Source organism: Anguilla anguilla, chromosome 8 (assembly GCF_013347855.1).
Source record: "Anguilla anguilla isolate fAngAng1 chromosome 8, fAngAng1.pri, whole genome shotgun sequence".
In the NCBI taxonomy this organism is placed as follows: domain Eukaryota; kingdom Metazoa; phylum Chordata; class Actinopteri; order Anguilliformes; family Anguillidae; genus Anguilla; species Anguilla anguilla.
In genome coordinates, this window is record NC_049208.1 from 16,174,147 (window position 1) to 16,193,750 (window position 19,604).

The 19,604-nt window shown below is 43.1% G+C and overlaps 1 protein-coding gene across 2 annotated transcripts in view; it reads left to right on the forward strand.

Moving 5' to 3' along the window:
- The window catches only part of nebl (nebulette), a 54,640-nt gene that overhangs the window by 7,602 nt on the left and 27,434 nt on the right, over window positions 1-19,604 (forward strand). The gene's annotated exons all lie outside the window — the stretch shown is intronic.

Below are 19,604 nucleotides of genomic sequence, written 5' to 3' on the forward strand. Positions count from 1 at the left end.
GATATTTTGGCTAAATTCAGTGACCCTAAATGCAACGGACCAATTTCCGTTCATAGCAGGCCACCTCATACTAAAATAAGCAAACATTGCTTCTTCTAAGCACAGTACTTATTAGGGATATCCTGTGTCTATGGGTATTTTAAAGTCCTCCAAATTACAGTCCTGTTTCTTTCATTACGATACTCTGGATATGATTTAAAATTAATAATTGCAAGCTTCTCACCCTGAAAGGACAGATTTGTGGCAAAAGTTGTAATCTCCTACTGGGGAAAACTTGGCCTGTAAGGGTCACACAAAGAGATTTTAACACAAAGCGACTTGCTCAAACTTTCAAGTTGTTCAATGTGATGTGTACACATTGCCCTAGGGCACTGAGCTCTGCCTTAAGTTTAGCTTGTCTTAATGGTGGCGGTGACCTTTAACCTTTACACTTTTGCACTGCTTCTCAGAATCAACTGACCCCATTTTTTAATAACTTGGAGGTACCCAGAGGCAAGCTGCAATTAAACCCTACTTGTATGCATGCAAACAGTGGCTGGCAGGGTAGTGTTTACTTTCATCAATGACAACTGTAAACCAGTGCTTTTGGCTTCATAGATCAAATGTGTAACTGATAATTAACACTTTGCTTAGTTGTAGATTTGTAGATTGGTGTGTGTGCACTTGTGTTTGTGTGTGTGTGAGAGGGATACGACAGGCCCTTTTCAACAGCTCTCTCTCTGCACGGCTTCCTTCGTTGCTTCATTGTTTAATTCCAAAGTTCCCATAATCCCTGGAAGATTATAGAGAAAAGAATGATGGACTGTGGAAGCACATTATCAGAAAATGTGCTCTAGGTGTTTCAGGCCCCAGCATATGCAGGCCTCTGAACCCTACTTAGTGTGACGTTGCCTTCTTTAGTATTTCTGGATATGAATGTTTTGACTAAGCTTTGCAACACTACTTGACTTTGAAGTAAATTTAGCAGTAGATGGCCATTGTTTGAGAAATTCCCTTGCTGGCTGGTAAAGGCTTAACACATGGGATTCAGAAATCTATTGATGTGTTGAATGCGCGTATTTGGAATTGTTTGTGCATCATCCGTGTGGCGTGTGCTAAGGTCTTTGCTGAGAGTGAGACAGCATTTACTGCTTTTATGTGAAGTTAACACTTAACGCTTATGCACTGTTGATGGAAGTTCTGGCCAACTGTCTCTATTGTGGCTGAGTTGTCCGTGTCCATGTATATTGGATAGATGCACGTAACTACCCTACCTGCTCAGCACAAGTGCCTGAATAAGGAACCTGAAAGCCCCGGACTGTGCATTCATGAACATTCAGTGCACTTAACATTGACATTATCGGACACCCTCATGTATTTGCAGCCGGGGAAAGGAACTGGCAGGTTCAATTATGCATCATGAAGGACAGGTAGCTTTGGTTGTGCCCACTTAAAAGGGATTTTTTTTCTTCCAGTGCATCCTGTTTAGAGGAGTAATTTCGCCTTTCGGAGAAAAATGATGCAAGCAAAGAGAATTTGTTTCCTTCTCGCTGGTATTCCGGGTATTACTGCCTTTTGTGAAATGGCTCAAGGGGGTCTTGGCAAAATAATGCAGCATGTATGAATGTTTAATGTGGTAAAATGAATTTTATGCTTGCAGCGTAAGGTGTCTATTAAGGCCATGTTCCACTTAAGCTAGCTCACGTCATATATGGCACAGCTATGAACATAATGCATTTTAAAATTAGACTGTGCTACCCAGCTGGCTTTTATTTATCCAAACACAACAAAACAAGATACTTTAAATGTCAGCTTGTCAGTAATTACACCTCACAACCCACAACCTCTTCTACCGAAATTCACTCTAACGTCCGTTCACTGATTTTGTTCTTATATCGCTATAACTGAAAGGTGTTCCGTTGTCCAATTGCTTTTTCTTTCTGCATCATCTGACCTATGCATTTTTAAGGGGTACAAGTAGCTGATTGTTCATTTATTTCTTGACCTAACTGGAATGGTGGAAGTCTGCTGTGCTCATCACCATCTGAAAGTTGCCTCTGTGTCAATGAGCTACACTCTGGCCACGTTTTTACCATTCTTTTAATAAAATATTTAACCGTATCATTTATGTATTATCATATCTGTGCAAAGAAAAAAAAACCCTTTTCTTGTGCTGGAAACACAATGAGCACAAAATGGTGCAGCGAAAACTGTCTGCAGAAAACACTGTGCATTAAGTCATATGATAGCAACTCAGTGAGAACAATCACATAGAATAATTAGGAAAAGCAGTCTGGTGAGCAGAAGGACTTCACAGCTTGTGGAGGTCTGTGCAAGTGAGAGGGTTTAATGGCTTCTGCATTAATGGTAAACCCAGCAGGTGTGCTGAATTGCTTCTGCTTTCCTCAGCTTTGGGTTCTCATCAGACCCTTCAGCTAACACAAAACAAGCCAATGGTGGCATTTAAGGTTTCTAAGGAACGTGGGCAGGGAGGACTGAAAAGCACTTTTAGAGAAAATGGCTCCTTGGCACAGAGGAGCTTGCCCATTTTTTATTTTTTATATATATATTTTTTTTTACACCAGAAGACAAAAAACATTCTGGAGCCATGGAACTTTTTTTCAGAGAATGATGCCAAAGGTGGACTGCATTACCTACCCTCAACTGTGTTTAACCGTGTCTGCTTTGCAGGACAGGCTCTTACGCTGGTAAATCTTTGGTTTTGTCTGCTGGAAAAGCACTCCTCTTTCTGCCTCTGCCAGAAGGCGTGGTCAATTTTATCATTGTGGTGTCCTATCAGATCTGAGGACCTGATTGAGGAGGACTGTGTGTGAGTTATCACAGAGGTTATACGCAGGATGTGCCAAACCATAGGAAAGGATATGCAAATATAAATTGCAAAATGGAGCTTTAGGTGTTGTTCAGATTTCCTATTCACTGTTAACTTGTTCACCCCCTGAGCTATGAGTACAGCCATCTATTTACAAGTATAAGGCTTTTGTAACCACAATGTAAATCTTAAAGTAATCTAAAAATACCATATTGGGTATGTAGTCAAGGCATCTGCAGTATGCTGTAAACTAAGTTGGCATTGTGGAGTCTAGGGAGCTTGGTTTGAAAGCAGATTGAAATTCTGGGTGGAATGCTGCCTTTATAGCCTTTGGCTGGGTACTGAGCCCAATTTATTTTAGGAAATGGAACTTCTCTGTGATTTACATGATGGATGAAGCATATTTAAGGATGTAAGATGCTGCACCTGGAAACCATTGCATTACATTCATTTTGCAGATGCCCCTATCTAGTGCTTCACCCTTTGAAGAGTTGATTTTTTTCAAAAGTAAATGTTTTAGAACTCCATGTTTTCATTTACCAGCAATGATTGGTACTTCAGCATTAGAATGTTCAGTTAAGAATATATCTGACCTCACACCTTAAAGGGCTAAGTGAAGCCCCAAAATATCCAGTGTTGGGTGGAGGAATATTTTGGAGGAGATGGAAATTGACAGAAAGACGGTTGTGGGCTTGCTGGCTCTGCGGTTATCCCCAGGCTAAATGTGGGCTGTCAGGGGCAGGAGAATTGTGACATGAGGGCACAAAGAGTGGTAACTCTTTGACATGGACACGGATCAGAATGCCGCTTTGTTTAGGTGAAACAGGTGTGTGCTCTGCCGTGGGTAGGGAAGGGAATAGTTCTCGCTAAGCGCGGACTGGGTGGAAACACTGCTCAGTTGCACGGTGAGCGTCTCTCATGGGCTCTATGGTTCTGAGAATTCTGCCCTTCCACTGAAGTAGGGCCTGCAGCGAGTAGTGTTGCGTTTCATATCTGGTCCCGCGTGAGTGAGCCTCCCACCAGTGGGCCGCGGAGGGGGCGGTGTGAGTGGTGTGAGTGGGCGTGCCTACATCCCTTCAAGCACGTATCAGCTGGGCTGGTGCCAAGTGCAGACAAGCCTGCCATTAACACTCCTGCTCTCTGCTGTGTGAAAATGACAGTGTACAGGTATAATTATTAGACTAAAGAAGTGCAGTAACTTTAAATAGACTTTAAATACTCTTTAAATACACAATTGTGTTTTTTAATTCGTTTTTCTATCTTTTAGATGGCCAAATAGCGCCTGGAAAACCGCAGCGGGGATCGTGGTGCCTTTTCTCTCCCGATGGCAATTACTGTAATTAAATCTAATTGCAAAATGTGCTTTATTAATGCATTTGATTCAAAGTGCTTGTCACAATATTCGTCTCGGCATACCTGCGCCTTGTAGCTGGGATATTACCGGGAAAACATGCTACAAAAACTGGAGTTTTATGCTTGTGAGCAGGAGTGATCATTTGCAAGGTGCTGCACCTTTCAACGGTCTTTATAATACCCTGTTAAGAGCCCCAGGCACACCTCACTCTAATCTAATCAGCATTCAGAAACATAATACCCTCCTACACAGACAAATACACTGTTCACTTCAACTTTATAAGTGTCTAAATGAACCCAAAAATGGACGAAATGCACTTTACTGGAGTGAAATTTATTTTAACAGACTTTATACAGCATTTTGATGTGTGTACAGGCTGGCTGGACAGACTCTAAGGGACTTCATCTCTGGACACTAGTACCTAGATGGTGGGGATGGAGCAGTACTTGTTATCTCTAGGTGGGCGGGCAAGCAGAATGTCACCTCGCCTTCCTCCATCTGTCATCTTGGCTGTGTTTCTAGGTTATCTCTGGAGCCCTTATTTTGGGAACCAGACCTGACGTTCAGTTTCTTACAGTGCCTACGTCCACCTTCAGGAAAGTTGGGTTTGAGCCCTCAGACGAGTTGTGGCAAAAGGTTAACAGTGATGGTGACTTTAAAATGATCTCCCAGAAAGCACTGCAGGCCCCCGCCCAGGAGAGGACAGCGCTGCGCATGAATTCCTCCATTTAGCTTTGCACAATTGATGAATGAACGTCAGTGCAGAGAATCGTAATCGCACTGACAGCTGGCTGATGTCAGCTTATGTGTTTACAGTTGTGCTTTCCTGACCTGTCAATTACTGCTTATTCATTGTGCTTCCAGTATCTGGCCATGTCAGTTTGCTTTCTGCAATTATATAAGTTAGGACATGACTACATGGTTGCCATGGTGACTTTGTTGGAAGGGTAGCACACTGATTGGGGAACTCCAGCTCTGAGTCTGTGGGTTTGACTCTCAGATGGGGTGCTGCCGTTGTATCCTTGAGCATGGTACTTAAACTGAATTGGTTCAGTTGAAATACCCAGCTGTATAAATGGATTGTGTGTAAAAAAAAAAAAAGCTAGCTGTGTTTGTCAAGTGAAATATCTACATGTAGATGTTAGTTTGATATAAAAGAGCATCGCCCATTTACAACTGTCCCGGCCCCCTTCCTCTGACAAGACCGCAATGATGTCATAGTCACTGTTTGCCAAGGGCTTGCAGGCATAACAGATAGCTTTGGAAATGGCCCCTTACAGGGCCAAAATAAATCACAGGAAGTGACTCTTTTGCCCTGACATCAGGGCAGCCTTTCTCACAGGAAACCAAACAAACCCAAAATTAAACCAAATCCAGCACAGCACCAGGGAGTGCCTCCCGTCGACATCAATACAATGTAAAACAATGCTTCAAGACCACGTGTTTCTGCATTGTACACCGATAAGCAGGATGTTCATGCTTATTATTAGAAATGATTCAAAAAGCCTAGTTTATATTTATGATATCCTGTGGAGACAGAAAGCTAATCAGTGACAAGTCAGGACATCGGTTTTTGTACTGCAGATTTGATAGAGATGCAAAACCCCATTTACCATGTTTGCTGGTAGAATGATGAACAGTAAGCAAGCCATGTAAACACCGAAGATAGGCCTGACAAAGGGGAGTTAACTGGATTTGCTAAGCGTTTTGCATTTCATTTTCATGAGTAAATAACTCTTTCCTAAGCTTCTTAACAAATGTAAAAGTTTGCTTATTATCCTTAAGTCCTATTTATTTTCTTGATGGTGATAGGAATTTAAGTAAGAGAGCAGAAGGTAATGCAATATTTTTTTTCCTTGTGTCCTATGTGCTTAAAGAAAGGAGAAATGATAAGTGCTCAATGCTAAAAGCCGGATATGGTTCAGTGGCACCGTTGTACAGCAAGCATTTATACTAAATATTTCATAACCGCCATGTAGTCGAAGGGATCGTCTTAAATGATTCATCACTCGTGATTGTTCCTTACCCTAATCTGCCCATGATGAGTAAGGAGTGATGACAGCCTGGATTCAATCAGCATTCATCCGGAACTTGGTTTGACAAATAATGGTTTTGGACAAACATTGATTGAATCCAGTCCAAAGTTTGGGTAGTTATTTGGGGTTCCAGGGCCTCTTCCCCCGGCAGCCAATGAATGCCCCGCCCTGCCCCCACACCCTCTTTGGGATTCCCCACCTCTGTGTATGCCCTTGTCCCTCATGCATGTGAAAATCTACCCCATCATCATCATCATCATCATCATCATCATCTAACACATCAAACACCACCTTTAAACATCAGCTCCAACACTCACTTCTCCCTCCCAGCTAATTATGCAGTCATTAATTATTAGTTCAAGAGTCCATAAATTATTCCCCTATTTCATGTGGAATTTCTCTTTCCTTTTCTTCTCTTCCTGCCATTAAATTATTTTCTTTAATCTTAAAATTTCTTTCTTTCTCCTTCTTTCCCGTTTTCACTTCTTTCTTTTTTCTCCACTTTTTCAATTTCCTTCACGCTGCAGGACACGAACCCACTGAAAATCAGATAGAGTTTGCATCCGATGCTGTGTTTTTTTTTGCTTTCTGAACACTGCTTTTATTCTTTCGTAGATAAATTTAAAAGAAAAAGAAAGTGCACCCTGATGTTGCTGCAGTCCCAATGCCAGAGGCCTGTCTGCCCTGCTGGAGTCATACCAGTCTCTTCTTTCAGTGGGACTGTGGTGAATCCCCAGCTGTTGGGCCTTTTTATGAAGGTTTTTATTAAAATGTTTTAATTAAATGTAATTAATTAATTACATTGTGGACACCTGCCACACTGTATTTGTTGCTACATAGAACTTTTTATTTATTTTATATTTTCATAAGGTAGTGCCTTAGTGTCTCACTAGGAATCAAGTCTTGTGAGGAAAGCCTTAATGAACCTGCATGTTTATCCTTTGTTCAGGATACACTCCACTTGAAATGGAGTGAGCATGTAGGAGTTTGAATTAGAACCTTCATTAGTATATCCAGTCCTTTGGAACTGCATTTATTGTTACAACTTTGAAAAAAAACTAAATATATTGTTCCACTGGACTGGGAATGCAGTTAATGTGTATGGTTATGATGTGGATGGACTCCATGTTGAGAGAAGCCCCAGAATAGGTCAGTCTATTAGGTACTCTCTATAATTTGAACCAGTTGATTGTTGCGGCGAGCAAAGTGCTTTGATGGGCTCCAGTCGAAGGCATGACCAACTGCGTGTCTACCACGGGAGTCAGGAAGCCATACTGGCTCTTTGCTTCATGTCTAAGTGGTGAAGACTGTATTGGGTTACATCCCTGAAGTCCTGGTCTGTTTCCTCTGGAACCTATTAATTTGAGCAGAGGGAGGATTGTGACTTTTCACCCCTTGCTCAAGGGAACCTCATTACCTCTCTATTTTGATTTGTGGACAAGGTCAAATGGGGCCACTATTTATATATTTACTTATTTATTTTGACATTTTCTTCCCCTACTTTAACTTTTTCTCCCCAAAATTTGTAATTCCGGGTGGTACTTGTTGTTCTGACCCATTGGAGCACAGACTAGCTTGCAGTGCTAATGACTCATGCAGCCAGCCATCGTTTCTGTTTACTCTGCGATCCAGCAGCTGAGCTGTGCGGTCAGCGTGGTGGAGGACTGAGCTCCTTCTGTAGCAGCCACAGGCAGAATGGAGGCGACTGACTGACCGGAGGAGTCGATGTTGCACGGGGAGGTGCAGAATACCCCGCCCACTGAACTCCTCTCTCCCTGAGCTCACCTATAGCCGACCATGGACCTCTCTGCGCTGTGGGCATGGGCAGGATTTGATGGCGGTGGTGATGCACCTCATCACATTGTGAGTGAGCGCGGTTGCTGCGTGTGGCCCCACTCTGCTCACTGAGTTGCTGGCCTTCACCGGTCAGCCCCCCCCTCCCCCCTGCCAGTCAGGATGTGGGCTGGGTTTCAAAGCAGGCTTCCCCGCCTCACGCACAATGGATATGCCCCTGCCACCGGGGAGGACAGATGCAAATTGAGTATTTTTTGTGTAACCAAATGGCCCTCTGGGACAAGATCTCCAGTGTGTGAATAAGCAAACGTAGGCGTTGGGATTGCAGTGTGAAATTTCTGTTCCTACCGACAGTCACATTTCATGCTTTTGTTTTTTTTTTTGGGAGAGGATGAAAGGACGAAGTTTATTCCTTTAAATAGTCTTTTGAAGCCCTCAGTCTTTTAATTCTTAATATTATTATTAAATAAGAGGCCTGGATGAGCATTGGACCGCACTCCATAATCAATAATCAAATGGCCCTGTAAAAAATGTTCACATTTAAGATCAAGGATTTAGAAGAGCAAAAAACAGTCCTTCCTTACTGGACTTCATGCACCCTTACCCCATCTCCTTCCACAATCAAAATACTTCCAAAATAGTCTTTCATCAATGAACTCCTGGTGACGCAGAGGAGAGCGAGAGGCTGTTGCTATGGGAACCATGGCTTTTTGTTCCTCTGTAGACACACTCAGCCCTCGTTGTGACATCATCGAACAAAACATGTGATTAGTGCTCTGGCTAAATATGAGAATGATCCGCCAGCCTGGACCACAAGCAGCATTATTGATTTCAGGGCAGAGACTGCTGTCATCAGGAAGTTTGCATTGCATTAGGTAGTGATGTAGGTTCGAATGCTGCACTCGGATTTGCAATGTCTGAAACTTTGCTGTTAATTGTTTTCATTAATTCCAAGAGAGGGTCTATAACCTCATTTGTATTACAAACTGAGCTGCTATAGGAGTCACTTAACAATGCATTTCCATTTCTTTGGAATTGTAAGGACACAATTGTTCAAGAGCTACAATGCATTTAACTTGCAGGGAAAGCTGTTGTAGTTGTTTAGTTCTTAATTGAATAGGCTACCTACGCAAGACAAGCGATGTGAAGTTTCCACCTTGTTTTTCAAAATCTGTTACGTGACAGATGTCTGTATTTTAACACAATCACAAGCTGTACTTTCCAGAATTTTCCTGCTGCTATATAAATAGATAGCATGACGTGGGAGCTACAGAGTAAAGAGCTAAAAGAACAACATCTTTAAAATCTAACCTTTTAAAATATTCAACATATTTTTCTTTCTTTGCTTATATTTTACTAGGTGAGGACTTCGATGAGGACATAGCTTCAGAGTTTTCCACAATTTATCATAAGTCACATATCAGCATGCAACTTGTGCGTGACTGATGAGAGAGCTCTTGATTTATAACTCACTTCATCACACCAGTTTTCTTCCAATCTCCATATCAGCCTTCTGGTCATGCACAAGGTGCGGTCATAAAACATCAAGTCCCCTGTTTAATGTTTTCATCTTGTTCTGTCTGCTTAAGTGAAACAGTGTCTTCCGGTTTTTACGCAGGGCTTTGCTGAGCTGAAATAGGATTTCAAAATGTCCTCAATTTTGAAAACAACTTGGAAAAATCTTTAAATGTAGACACGTGTTGTATGCATGAAGAACATCATGATTACTTAGTGCATTTCTGATGTGATTATACCCTCCAAGATCTCTGAATTCTGTCATCCTCTGTCCTCGTTTCCCCCTCCTGTTTTTTTTTTTCACTTTGTTTCCCTGCCTTTTTGGCTCTCCTGTCACTCAAGCCTATTTTCTTTTCAGTGCACTTACAGTTCTAGTGGTTCTGAAAGGCAGTCACCTGCAGTGCTGGTACTGAGTCACACAGAAGGCTTTCTGTAGGCATTTGACTTGAGTGGCTCCGTCTCAGTCCGTCTCCCAGATGCACCGGCAGGGGTTCCATTTCACCATGTTCTCACCGAATCCGAGGGCCCCTGTTGTGCCGTCAGTCTTCGCCTCGTGCTTGACCAGTGTGCAGATTTCTCCTTGGTCATTTTGGGGTCTCAGCTGAGAAACTGTCCTATATCGGTGACAGCAGAATGAAGATTTGCAAACCCTGAAAATGAATGGGAGTTTTGTGTTTTTTTGACATTCCATTTTGCTGTAGAGGTCAAAGTCAGTGATTGGTTGCAAGCCAGTGATAGACCACAGAAGAAAATGACAATCATTACATGAAGCCACACCATTTTATTACAACAAATAACTTTTGTAAACCCATTTTAAATATGAGATATTTGTAATAATAATAATAATCATCTGTATTTGTTATTGGATTGGAATTACAGATACATTTTCAATTACCTTTCAAGTTCCTCTTTGTTGAATTTCCCGTCTTGCATGCTCATTCAAAAAATAAAAATAGCTCATTCATACTTGAGCTCTTCCACCGAAGTCTGTCAGTGTTGCAGTTGTCAGTCACTGAATGACAGTGTGTTTAGAGCCTCAGTCATTGCCAGCCATTTCAGCTGCTAGTCTGTGGGCTGACTGACAAACTCTTGCTGTGTGTATATAATTTTTAAATGCCTTTTTTTCAACTACTAAGCATTGTTATTGTGCCACGGCATTGTGGCACATTACTGGACCTATACAAAAAATAAATTAGAAGTTATAATTGTGATTTATGGAGAGTTTCACTTGGTGTCGCCTCAGTTTGGCCTCACAAGTTTGACTGACACTTTGAAAGAAACAAGAAATAAAGTCTCCCTTATAATTTTGTGGAAAGAACTAGAAATTAAGCATGTTCACTTTAAATTTTAACTGGCTAGAGGGCAGCTTTTCAAGGCTCCTGAAAGCACCTGCATTCTATACTAAAGTGCAGGTGGGAAAAAACAACGAAATCACTGTGTCAGCCAGTATATATTGCATTGAATATTGGCCAGTCCTGTTCTCCTCTATTTATAGTAAACAGTCACGTAACATTTGGCCTGACGAAAGCTGTTGTGTTTTAGAGCAGACTATATTCAATGTACAGCGCTATCTGACAGCAGTCATCCACGCTGGAGCTAAATTAGTGTAACAGCAGGGTGTTAACGTACATAAACTTGCAGCAGAATGTCATTAGAATGGAAGACATCTGCATTTGTAAATTGAATCTGGGGTTAGTGCGGCAATATTTCATTCGCATTTCACTAGCTGGGGGTCTATATTCTTTCTATAATTTTCTGTATGCTTTATATTTTTATTAGAAGAGACTGCAATACATAAACACCAATCAGTGCCCCTGATGTAAAAATCTCCTGCCATCATTTATATATCATCCCGACCAAGAAAATACTTACCTATCATGTTCATGAGATACAGACATTTATGAGGCATCCACTCGGCCACAAAGAAAGGTTCTTACACCTGTACGCAATTTGAGTTTGCTTTTATTATGCAGAAAGTGTAAATAATGGAATGAAATATAAAACCAGATAAGATCATCTCTGACCTGTCTCATTCAGCCCATTCATTCATCACTTCTTTCTCTGGTAGACACTACAGATGCTGAACAACTAAAACCTGTTTTAGGAACAGCTTCGTTCCTTACTGCTGTGTCAGGATGCTAAACATTACTACCTCACCATTTTGGACTATATGCTGTTTTGTGTGCATCATGTGTTTTTTTGTGTGTCAGTGGCTTTGTATTAGTGTGATGTTCTGCTTGTGTCTATGTAATGCTCTGTGTATGTTCACAGTATGAAGTCAGAGTTTATTCAGTCATGCTGTACCACTGGCATAAGGCATAGGCCATGTGGCAATAATATGTATATTCTATTCTATTCTATTCTATTCTGTGAAAACCACACAGAATAAAATAGTTTAAAAAGTTATTGAGTTAAAACAAAATCCCATTTTCTGTAGTACTTCCAAAATATTATTGTGCCAGTAAATTGTCAGAAGGATATCTTCACCTGCTCTGTTACTGTAAACAGAAATGATGCTGCAGGGGTGGGCTAAAGCCGTAGAGCTTTCGCTGGCTATTCCAGTGAGCTATAGTATCAGAGCCACGGCACCCTCTGCGTCTCCTGCAGGGGTAGAGACTACAGTGTCTCTGAGTCAGCACTTCACCTCACCCCAGCTCTCTTTCTGAGGGCAGTGTAGTATGACGATTAAGGAGCTGGTCTTGTAACCTGAAGGTCAGAGGTTCGATTCCCGACATTGTCATTGTACCCTTGAACAAGGTACTTAACCTGCATTACTTCAGTATGCATCCTATTGGTATAAATGGATGCAATGTAAACGTTATGTGAAAGTTGTGTAAGTCGCCCTGGATAAGAGCATTTGCTAAATGCTTGTAATGTAATGTAATGTAATGTAAAGTAGTGGCGGTTGAATAGGGCCTGTGGGTTTCATGTTCAAGATAGTGAGGGTTTTGGTTTGAATCTTTAGTAGGATTGCGCTATTGAAGCTTTGGGCAAACTCAACTGTAGCTTGTATTAGTTCAGGAAATATCTGTATTTGTATGGCCATATAAAGGGTATACACTATATAGGTGTATATTCCTCTGTGCTACAGAGTAGCCTCTGCTTAGCTAATTAATACTGCAATGCATTTTCTCTGTGCATCCGCTCACCATTGCAACAGAAAGGCACCTAGTGTACTTGTTACATTGATTTCTCATAGCCTTTTTTTGGGATGGACTAATCCGTCAATCAATTATTCAATTAACCAATTGACAAAGAAGAGAAAATTAAGACACACAGGCCAGTCAGATTGGTTGGGTTTTACATGGAGATCTGAACTGAGAGGGCCATGAACTAAAGGGAATCAGCATGAGTGTTTATTCCAGGTAGTTAAAATGTGTTTCTTTCAAATGATGACTGGTGATGAGGTTTGAAGGAATAAGGTTGAAACCAGCAGGGCGTCAGCATGGAGCATTAGGAGAGATGGAGCAGTGTTGTTGGGCATTGCACCTGTCCTCGTTCTGCATGAAGCAGCTCTTGCTATTTAATTACTGCATCTCAAGCCCAGGGTTAACCAGAGGAAGTCCCCCTTAATGAGCGCTCTCCTGTTTTTGCTGAGGTCTTTTCTTCTTCCCTTGTCTCCTGGTGTCTCGATGAAAAGCTGCTGCCGCAGCTGGGAAAACACTTGTTCCTCGCTCCTGGAGAGGACTGGAGCTTTAGCCGCTGCTCCCTTTCTTCTCTCCTTTACATGAATGTAAAGAGAGTCCCTTGCTTTGACTTTGAAATAAGAAAAGGCAGTCTCTCTCTCTCTCTCTTTCTCTCTCTCTCTTTCTCGCTCTCTCTCTCTCTCTCTCTCTTGCTCTCTCTGTCTTTCTCTGTCTCTCTCTCTTGCTGTCTCTGTCTTTCTCTGTCTCTCTCTCTCTCTCTCTCTCTCTCTCTCTCTCTCTCTCTCTCTCTCTCTCGGCTCCACAGAAATGCAGACTCCATCTCTAAGAACATCAAAAGATTATTTTGGCCCCCCCACCCCCCACCCCCCGAACCCTTTTGATATTCCCTGCCTTTCTCAGACGGACATTGTAACAGTGTGAGCAGCTGTAGGAGGAAAGAGAATTCGGTTTTGTGCCTCAGGAACAGGCAGAGAGACTAAACAAACAGGGCCGTTCTCTGAGAGGAAGCTGAGGCCTAGCGTAAAAAGGGTTCTTGAAAAACAAGGAGCCCCTTTGCGTGGGCTCAGCCGCGGATGGCTAATTGCATGTCTTGTTTTTGGGACGTACCGTCCTGCTGAGCAGTCCATTGTTGCCGGAGATTATGTTGCGGGATACAGGGCACTCCGTCAAGGGTCTGCACAAGAGACAGAGTACTGGGGGGCGGGGCGGAGGTTGGGGGAGAAGGAGGGTGGGGGCTCAGTTGAAAATGCCTCCTCACAGGTACCCCTCCCCTCTGTGACAGTACTCCAGTCTTGGTTTGCCTGTCTGCTGTTCTGTGACAAATCCGATTTATTGGCCCCTCCCAATCCGTCAACATCCTCCATCAGGCTGCCCTGCGTACTTCCTCCAAACTGCCTTTTCTCAGCTGCTGCGGTCCACCAGCTGAGCTGCACGGCTTACAGCTGAGGCAGATGGGCCGCAGAACTCAGTACTCCCCTGACCAGGAGGGGTCGCTCTTGCATGGTGAGGTAGGGGGGGGCCTTACCGATCAAACCCCCCCAACACACATCCACACACACACACATCCATTGTTGACGCTATGCTAAAGTGTGGTGGCCACAGTCAGGATTCAGTTTCAGACCTTCTGGAACATCACTGCACTGATAAGTATTTTACCTGGACGCACCCTCCAGCAGCCCCAAAAACATCCTTCTCCTGGGGTCTGTTGTTGATGTAAGCGCTGAGATTAATCGTCCCAGCACGCCACCCGAGAAAAGAATAACATCCCAGCGATGTTAAAGTAATGCTTCTGGATATTTATTTACTTGTGTTGTGGTTTGCCGTTAAAATCGTGCCGCTCTCTGTGGTATACTTGTTGTTTTTCGGATTCTCAGACTCATTCACGCGAAGCTCCGGGAGGCTGATTGTGGCTCTGATGGAATTATGGCCGCTTTAAACAGGATTTTTTTTTCGTCTCTGTGGTGGAGTGCTGTGGGCCCACGGGACCTTTCCCTGCACGTACAAAGAAGCAAGGCTGATTCATGAGGTTTCCCTATTGTCTACCTCCGGCACGGTTAGTCCCTCTTCTGTGCTGGTCCTTCTACCAGGAGTTGTTTTTTTAAGAAGTCAGAGGGGGCTTTCTTGTCCAAAAAAAAAGAAAAAACAGTGGAGGCCTGTAAGCTTGAAATACAGGAGGCAGAATAATACATTTATCCTTATCTTACCTCTGAGTTGTCCTTGGCCTGTTTATCGTCATTGCTGCTCATTGACAATCTGTCGGTTTACATGAGGATCACCATTTCCCTCGCGACTTGAGTGCATCTAATGAAATAGCATTGTGGTTTTTCACAGGAAATCATTTGGACTTTTACATGAAAAGACTAGGCATATATCTACATCCTGTTAACCATAAGAAAGATTGGAGATCGACCATAAAAACAAGCCATCATTAAAATGCACTTGCTATAGATGCAAATAAAATAATGATAATAAATCAGATTTAGACTTTTTATCCTAGCTCTGATTATATATATATACAATTAAACAATTATGTTTTAAAACATGATTCTGAGGCATGTTTCCACCAAATTACATTACATTACAGGCATTTGGCAGGCGCTTTTATCCAGAGCGACGTACAACAAGGTGTATAACCATAACCAGGAACAAGTGTGTTGAAAACCCTAGAGGGAAGTACAGTTCCAAGTGCAGGGAGCGACCGCATAGTTTAACTTGGACCCTGTAGGTTAATCTGATCAACACAAACAAAAGCAGCAACAAAGCAGTCTATGCAAATAATACAAGCAATAATTAAGTAGGCACGAGTGCAATAACTAAAGATAAACAGCTTACCTAGTTACAAACCTAAGCTTACATCGTCAATTAGAGACTACAGGGAGGTAGGGAGGGATGGGGAGAGGTGCAGCCTGAAGAGGTGAGTCTTCAGTCGTCGCTGTTAACACTGGTAAATCACATATGTCTGGTGTAAGACCAGAAATATGTGGTTAGAATGTTCTTAATTGAACATTCGAATGCTGTTGTAACAATCACTGCTGGTAATTGGAAGCAAGGGAGTTCTAGAACACTGGCTTTGAAAAACAAAACATTCCAAAAAACCTACTATTCGATTGGTTTTTAATACTTAGCTAAAGGATGGGATTTAGCTCAGTGATGGCTGTCATCTGGTCTTTTTTATGATTATTCCAAACATTTTGCAGGCCACCCTGTACCCTCGGGATAGTGCTACTCCCTGCTGCTTGTTACATTTACTTTAAAAAGCTCCATGTCACACCTGTGGCTTTGTAGGAGGGCTGCCTATTCATGTTCTTGTCACAGTCAAGCACTAAGGAGATCTCTCCAGGGGCCTAATGCAGTCACAGCCATGCGCGCATAGTAAAACTAAAACTGCTCTTTGTCTGGCTGCAATTACAATGCAGTTAGGGTCTCAGAACCCCTACTGGTTCCTGCTTTGATAGCAGGTCTGCACCAACCGAGCCATCGACTGAATATCACAGGGGCAGTGACAGGAAGTTTAGCCGCGTTTCCACCAAAAGTACCCGGACCTTTTACTTTTCAAGGAACTAAAAGGTTCCTTCAGCCCATTGTTGTCTGACTTTCCACTGCGGTCCAAAGTCCCCCGAAGATTAGGCAAATTAGCCCACTGACGTATGAAAAAGCAACGTTGTCGTTGGTCCATCCGTCCTATGATTTCTTCTGTAACCCCATACTACCACCGAAGTAGCCTACATTATTTTCTAATAACCGGGATAGCCCGGAGGGGTTTATTCCACTTATATACAACGGGTTACCAACAATGACTATATGGCTACTTTTGTATTTATTGATTTTTATCGATTTAATCACCTGAAATTGAAATATTCTTCTGTGGCCGTTTGGGCATATTTTACCGTTGTCAAGCAAAACTGTCGTTGGTAGTTGGACTTGGACCGTTGTTATGCAACAAATAGGATATAACAGGCCAATAGTCAGATTGTAACTGTTTTATATATCCTCTCAAACACATTCATTATGTTTTTATGCGAACATTCACTTTCATGTCTTGACATCCGAGGCGACAGAATGCATTCACATTCCACAAATAACTGGCAACAACAGCAGAAAACATGCACACGTCGTAAACAATTTGCTGTTGAATTGATTACTTTCTCATCGTCAATTCCATATAAGCTAATCGCAAAATGACAAGAATAGAACGAAAACTCGGACTTGCATGAAAATTTTAATTAGCAGTGGTACAGCCACCGTTTGCTTTCCTTCAAAGTTACTGCTAGCCGAGCAGCGAAGTGTGCCCTCCAGATGCGAACCATGCACCATAAATTAGTCCATAGTCTTCCTGGTCTTTTTGTGGAATTGAAGAATGGCAGAGTAAAATTATGGCAGTCTGAAAAAGCAAAAGGGACGATTTCTAGAATTACTGTCATTTTACTGTTATTTTACCCTGACAAAAAGTGCGGAAGGTGATTTCCAGTTTGCTTTTACTGTATCACCAATGTAAATTATGCAGAACTACCGCATACCTCACATAACTGTATCAAACGTTTTGATACAATTACAATGGGCTAACAAAGAAAATCCGGAAGAAAATATTCAGCAACCGAATTAAACCGTTTGAATGTTTTGGTACGTAATATGCTGTCCCAGCACGAATGCTTAATATTTTATAAAACAAATACTAAAGCAAGAAAAGAACAGAAGAGCACACCTGTTATAATTCCAAGACGTTGGCAGGCTATAACCAAAAGTAGGCTACTGCGCCGCATAACATACAAGTTTGATTTCAAGTTATTATGAAAATAAATCAGTTTGCGGCTGCAGATTTTTTAAAATGGCAGTTTAAATAAAACACTGCGAGTAGTCGACCAATCAGAAATTATCAGGGCTTGCGCCCCACCCCAAAAGTTCCAGTACTTTTGGAAAGTACTACCCCCTGAGCAGGGACTTTTTTGGGGGTGAAATAAAGTCCCGGAACTTAATTTAGACCCTAGTTCCTGCGGTCGAAACGCACTGAGTTCCTCAAAAAGTTCCTAGTTCCGGGGTAAAGTTCCTGCGGTGGAAACGCGGCTTTTATGAGGCACTGGAGGGCTTGTTACGAGGAGGATCTGCACTGGGACTGCTTTGTCCTCTGGGCTTTGCTCCACTGTCTCACTGTTGGATCGCCCAGGGCCTCTGTTCTTTTACCGATCGTAATCCCTGCCAATGGCCCAACCCTCCTTCTCACGGCACCGGAAGTAGCGCACGTGCTCAGACGTGGGTCCTGGGTGCGCAGAGAGTTTCTGTACGCTCTGTGGTCCTTTAACATGGCGGATGACTCTGTGGCAGCTGCGGACAGAGCCTCAGGCATGTGACAGAGCCTGGAGCGAGCTCTTTTATTTTGGGCGTGACTAAAAACCCTGGATGTTCTTCAGGAGAAGAGTTATTTGGGGTGAAGTACTGCTTAAATAAAGTGTTCCAGCCACTGGTGACGGGTGTCAGAAACACATTCAGTGAGACCTACTGAGCTCCTGGATCGTGTTGAGCCACCCTGGGGCTGTGAACCTTTTATAGCAGCAATCATTCTCATCGCTGCAAGGTGTGGGGTCCTGGGGCTGCATATTGAGCTTTCGATATATAAGCACACTCACACTTACTTACAAATGCACACACACGCACACATACACACACACACACACACACACACACACACATGCAACCACGCTTACACATGTGCACGCACTCACACAAGCCATGCTTACATACACAAGCACATACACAAATTCCCACATATGCATGCACGCACACACACATACATTCTCACACATGCGTGCATAGGCATATGCACACGCACTACTATCAGAATTCTCCAGGTTCAAATAGATTATCATTTTATCAATTATATCATAGATGATATAATGGGCTATTTGAAGACCACTCTCAATCTGTTCTCTTTCTGCAGGTGGTTGCATTGCAGTTTCATCAAATTCATACATGCATGCACAGTGACCTAATGATCAAGCTCTCTGTTCAAACTGCGATGTCTCACACTGAACTGCAGGAGCCAGATGGATCAGTTCCTCTCCAGTCACATTTTTCCTGTGCTGCTTTAGGGGGCTTTGGTTATGGAATGAAAAGTTTGAGACCTGCTCGCTCTCCTGAGTGCGTCTGAGCACTGCCCTGCTCTTTAGGAAAGAGAAAGAGGGGGATTGTGTTCCTTCCAGGCAGGCGGCAGCAGAACCAGACGAGTCTTTGCTGCCAGGGTCACGTCTCATATTTGGAACTGACAGGGGTAGCTGACGCCGTGCCAGTGAGACGCTTTTATCCCGTGCACCAGGCCTGCTGAGCTCTGCTCTCTCTGAGCTCAGAGTCTGGCTGGTCCTCTTGTTCTCTCTTTTAGCTTTTGGTCTGGCAGGCCCTCGCGTTCTATGTCTTAGCTCTAGGTCTAGTAGGCCCTTGTGTTCTTTGTCTTAGCTTGGGTTCCGGCAGGTCCTGCTGTTCTTGGGTTCTGGCAGGTCCTGGTGTTCTTGGGTTCTGGCTGGTCCTGGTGTTCTTGGGTTCTGGCTGGTCCTGGTGTTCTTGGGTTCTGGCTGGTCCTGGTGTTCTTGGGTTCTGGCAGATCCTGATGATCTGTCTTAGCTCTGGTTCTGGCAGGTGCTTGTGCATCAGTGTTTATTTCCACAGGCCCTGCACTGCAACACTTCTTTTCCCTTGCAGACCATCTTACCTCCGCATCTCTTCCTCCACAAGCTGTAACCTCCTTTTGTGTTGTTTTGTTTCCTGTTGCCTTTGGCTATGTAATCGTGCACTCATCTGTGTCCTGGCCTCAATGAGCGCATTTAGTTTAGCCTTACGCCCGCACCACCCTACACTTCCAGGGTGCGCTGGGCAAGCCCCACCTTCACACAATGTTTGTGGGTGAAGCTTTGTGTTTCCCAGGTAACGGTGGTCCTCTTGGTGCCCATATTCCCTTCCCCTTT